The sequence below is a fragment of the Perognathus longimembris genome, chromosome 2 (genome assembly GCF_023159225.1).
Source record: "Perognathus longimembris pacificus isolate PPM17 chromosome 2, ASM2315922v1, whole genome shotgun sequence".
NCBI classification, from domain to species: Eukaryota; Metazoa; Chordata; class Mammalia; order Rodentia; family Heteromyidae; genus Perognathus; species Perognathus longimembris.
The window spans coordinates 87,911,203-87,916,683 of NC_063162.1; the positions used below are offsets into that span (position 1 = coordinate 87,911,203).

Consider the following 5,481-nt stretch of genomic DNA (forward strand, 5'->3'; position numbering starts at 1 on the left):
AAATTATAAGGATTCTAGATACTCATGTATAGTGAGACCAAAAGAGGATACTCTTAGGAGAGAATCGCAAAGGCACAAAGTCTAAGTGCCTCTTTATATTTATATGAAATAATATACATACTGAAACAAACACCTAGAAATGGAAACAAAAGATTTTTTCTTTTTTTTGTTTTTAGTTTTGATGATTCTGTCTTCTTTACCTTATGTATGGTGTAGTCACATGTATATGTTCAAGATGTGGGAGGGCACAGATCTAGAAGGATAAAGGATAAAAAAGTGCAGTAGTGGAGCTCACTGGACATTGATGAAAGCAAACTACACAACTTATGCATGGAGACAGGAGAGAGGGATTTGGAGAGAATGAGGAAACAGAAGACACTGTTTGAAAGGAAATGTACTCATTATCTGAGTCATATAATTGTAATCCCTCTGTACATTACCTTTCTAATAAAAATAAAGCGAACTAAATTTTTTAAAAAGAAGCTGAATAGACTTTCTCAACCTTTTATAGGCTCTACTCTATTTTTGTTGTTGTTTTGTTGGCCGTGGGGGCTTGAACTCTGGGCTTGGTCGCTGTCCCTTAACTCTTCATTCAGCTCAAGGCTAGAGCACTACCACTTGAGCCACAGTATCACTTCTGGCTTCCTGGTGGTTAATTGGAGGTAAGACTCTCATGGGACACTCTTGCCTACTTGGAACCGCAATCCTCAGATCTCAGCCTCCTGAGTAACTAGGATTATAGGCGTGAGCCACTGATGCCCAGCTTCTGCTCTGTTTTGACATTTATAAAAATTTTATGTACAGTTTATGCAACAAATCCCTTTACTCTATTTGAAATTTCAAAATATTATAAATAAAACTGTGACTGCTTTGACAAAGAAGGCTGAATTCTTGCCATAGCCTTCACTCAAAATTATACCTGACATTCCTACCCAGATCCTTCCCATTCCCTATGTTTCCTCAGAAGCAGGTAGAAATAGGAACTTCATCCATATCTCATGTTAAAAACCTTATCATAGCTAGGTACCCATGGCTCACACCTGTAATCCTACATACTCAGGAAGCTTAGATCTGAGGATTATGGTTTGAAGACAGCCCAGACAAGAACGTATGTGAGACTCTTATCTCCAATTAACTACCAAGAAAGCAAGAGTGGAGCTGTGGCTCAAGTGGTAGAGTGCTAGCCTTGAGCAAAAAAAAGCCCAGGAGGAGCACCAAGGCCCTGAGTTCAAGCTTTAGGTCTTTAGGTCTGTATATATACAGCTCTACTAAGAGGATTTCTCTCCACTAGATGTCTGTGTGGCTTGTAGCAGTTGGGGAGGCCTGGAGAGAGAACTGGACACAGAAGGAGTGACCATGTTTCAGAATCCCAGAGAGGCAGCTGATGGACCCCCAACCCCCTACAACCTACAACAAGGATATTACCTACCCTGATCATTTTGTTCTCAAGTTCTAGCCCTCAGGAAAAAACAGCACTTTCCAGAAAATCATTTCCTTTAGTTCATAAACAACTCCATGACAACATTTACAGAGAACATAAAAAGAGAACATCAAAATCCCAGTGAGTAAACAGAAAAAGAATAAAAGCAGGCCGTTCTCCCAAGCACAAATATGCCTAATATATACATATGTGTTACATCTTATATTAATCAAAGAAGTAAAAATTTATATACTGCTTAACATCCAGGAATGTTTTTTGAAAAAAATAACCAAGTATAAAGGTTGCTATTATACTTGTAATTCTAACTTATTGTGACATTGGAAATCCTTTGGGAAACAACATAATGAAACTTACCAAGAACTAGAAAAATGGTTATTATCTTTTAGTCAATCATGCAATCCCTAGGGAAAAAAGAACCTTGATATGCATGGTGTCTCTACAGCACTGTTTACAAATCTATAACCCAGTGTTGAAAAAGACAAACTGTTTCACAGCTTTGCTGAGGTATCATTGCTATTCAATAAACTGCACATAAAGAATATAGTTTAATGAATGCATATATACTCAGTGACCCATCACACATAATCAAGAAAAAGAAAAGAACCACCTCAAATAGTTTTTAATTGGGCAAAAACAGCTCATGCTGGACACCTGCTAAGTGAGAACAGCAACCCAGCCTTCAGCTTCCCACACCTCTAAGGCACTGCAGACCACCAGGGCAAAAGAATTTGGAACCATAGGAAAGGCAGATTTTCATGATGAGTAAATTTGCTCTCCTCTCTCCTTGAGAAGTCCTCTCAAGTTGTTCAGAAATTAGGATAACAAAGAATAACTCAAGGAGACTGAAGGTATTCCTGGCAAGAGGCATCCAGATGACTAAATAGCTTCAAAATCTGCAGGTTAGCCAGGCACTAATGGTTTACTCCTATAATCTTAGCTACTCAGAAAGCTGAGATCTAAGGATCCTTTTTTTTTTTGCCAGTCCTGGGCCTTGGACTCAGGGCCTGAGCACCTTCCCTGGCTTCTTCCTGCTCAAGGCTAGCACTCTGCCACCTGAGCCACAGCGCCCCTTCTGGCCGTTTTCCATATATGTGGTGCTGGGGAATTGAACCGAGAGCTTCATGTGTAGGAGGCAGGCATTCTTGCCACTAGGCCATATTCCCAGGCCCCAAGGATCACAGTTCAATGGCAGCCCAAGCAGAAAAGTCTATGAGATTCTTAACTCCAACTAGTCAGCAAAAGGCCAGAAGTGGAACTGTGGCTCAAATGGTAGAGCATTGAATGAAAAGCTCAGGAACAGATCCCAGTCCCTGAGTTCAAGGCCCAGTACCAGTGTACACACATACTCTCTCTCTCTCTCTCTCTCTCTCTCTCTCTCTCTCTCTCTCTCTCTCTCTCTCTCTCTGTAGGCCTACTTTGAAGATGGCCTAATGGCAAGAGCTTGCTGATGACATGAATAAGAAGCTGTTGTGATGGTATCAGCCTGGCTAAAAGCCGATACTCCACCCAAGTAGTACTGTGCCCCCCAGTAGCATGTGGAGAAGGAACTAGAAGCTTTCCTGGCTCACACAGGGAGCTGAAGGGTCAAGAGACAAGTCTGGGGGCTGGGGATATGGCCTAGTGGCAAGAGTGCTTGCCTCGTATACATGATGAGGCCCTGGGTTCAATTCCCCAGCACCACATATACAGAAAACGGCCAGATGTGGCACTGTGGCTCAAGTGGCAGAGTGCTAGCCTTGAGCAAAAAGAAGCCAGGGACAGTGCTCAGGCCCTGAGTCCAAGCCCCAGGAATGGCAAAAAAAAAAAAAAAAAAAAAAACAGAGACAAGTCTGAACTCCATTTTCTACTGGCTAAGTAATCAAAACTCTGGTTTCAGGGTGTAGGCCAATGACATGGCTTAAAAGGAATGCCATTGTCCTTTTATGAGAGACACAAGAAATGTATGGGGCAAAGGCCAAATCAGTAGACCTTATTTGCAGCCAACTAGAGTGGCCAGTAGTAAGATCAGGGCCACTGGTCAGCAATATTGGAGCACAGCTGCACAACTTGTTATGGCTTGGAAAGTTTTCCTCCACAAAGCTCAGGTATTGATGAAGGCTTGGTTTCTAGGCCAGGTAGAAAGATATGATATGTAATGTTCTGGAAACTTTATAAGATTGGGCCTCTGCAAGTGGGGCTACTCCAAGGGACTATCTTTCCCCAAGATCTATTGTCTCTCTGTTTTTCCTTTCCCTGTCTGTTCTCTCTTTCTGTGTGTGTGTGTGTGTGTGTGTGTGTGTGTGTGTGTGTGTGTGTGTCTTCCTCCTTCCCTTGCTTTCTTCTTCCTAAGCCTAAGTGCCATGAGATAAAAAGCCTACCCCATCGCTTCTCAGCCTTTTGGCTAAGATCAAGTGTAGTACCTGTTCTTATCAGTTTAAAAGGCCTACCCCACCACACATTTCTGCCTGCCCAAACACACAGAGCAAAGCAACTATGGGCCAAATCCTATGAAACCATGAGCCAAAATAAGTCCTTCCTCTCTTGAGCCATTTATGTGAGGTATTGTGTCAGAATGACACAAAGTCTGAGTAACACACCAATTCAAAACCTTATATAACTTGTCATCCTAAATAACAAAAGTAAAGCATGTAACTATTAAAATAATAGACACAAACAAAATCTTAAAGAAAGTACAAAAACGATTCTCATTTGTTAGCTGGGCATCAGTAGCTCATGTCTGTTATAGCTTCTTAGGAGGCTGAGCTGAAGATCATGTTCAAAAGTAGCCTAGGAAAGAAAATCTGTGATCTCTTACCTCTAATTAACCAGTAAATAAACAGAAATAGAGCCCTTGTGCTACAGCGCTAACCTTATGCAGGAATGCTTCAGGACAGTGCTCAGGCCCTTAGTTCAAGCCCCAGGACCAGAAGGAAAAAAAAAAAGAATTTAATTTGTTAAAATGGAATGACTGACTCATATTTCAAATTACTTTTAATTTATTACATTTGTTTTATGACATGGGAAGGGAAAAAGAAATCAGCTGCCAGTCTATCTTGTTACAAAAGTGAATTTCTCATGATCTTTCTTCTTCAGTGATGTGATCAACAGTTTCAAGCACTTATCTGGCAGATCAAGATTGTGCAAGATAATGTGGTCACAGCTCAGAGCAGAGTTGGTGCCTCCCTCTCCTCACCTGCACAAACCTGCAAGGACACAAGGGACCCTGAGCTGTGTGAAGCAAGAATGGCAGTGCGGAGCTCAGGGACAACAGCACATGGGAGCCCTGGAGGAATCCAGGAGACAGTGGGAAAGTATGAAAAGAGAGAGAAGCCCTAGAAGGTAGCTGAGAGAGGTGGAGAGAAGAATGCTCCAGGCAAGGAGCACAGGCTGGAGATCAGCCCCGGGCCTTGCAAGCAGCTCTAGAGAAGTGCTCCTGAAGCATGAGAGAGCTGGAGCACAGATCAGAGTAGCAGGTGGGGATAGCAGGCAGGAAGCTGGGTCCTCTCTTACCCGTCTTGGTGAGAAGTTTTTACTTTAAGATAAACATTTTGGTGAGGAGCTAGAAGACCTCACGCCTATAATCCTAGCTAATCAAGAGACTGGGATCTGAGGATCACATTTGAAGCCAGCAGGGGCAAGAAAGTCAGTGAGACTATCTCCAGTTAATCACTAAAAACCAGATGTGGAAGTATGGCTCTATACTGATGTGAGAGAGAAAGAAAAGAGACAGACAGACAGACAGACTTTAAAATGAATGTTTCAACTAAAACAGCAAGTGCTTTAAAATACCTTACATGATTACATGTAAGCATGTATATATCCACATACATTCACAACATTCACACAGTTGAATTTCTTAAGTTCTGTGCAATTGGACCTAAGTTTAAATTTGGAACTTCATCTATAATATTTTGTTTTTGCACATTAGCACATTTAAATGGTTGGGGTTGGTACCAATCTGGGGTTCAAAGTATGCATGTGAGAAACACAGGTTTGTGCCAGGTTTCCTGGCAGACCTGGGGCTCACTGGCTCCATTTTTGCCCTTTCGTACTCTCTGCAT

The 5,481-nt window shown here is 42.0% G+C and overlaps 1 pseudogene; it reads left to right on the plus strand.

Moving 5' to 3' along the window:
- The first annotated feature begins 3,801 nt into the window (after window positions 1-3,801).
- Window positions 3,802-4,022, plus strand: LOC125347486 (annotated as a pseudogene).
- The last annotated feature ends 1,459 nt before the right edge of the window (window positions 4,023-5,481 follow it).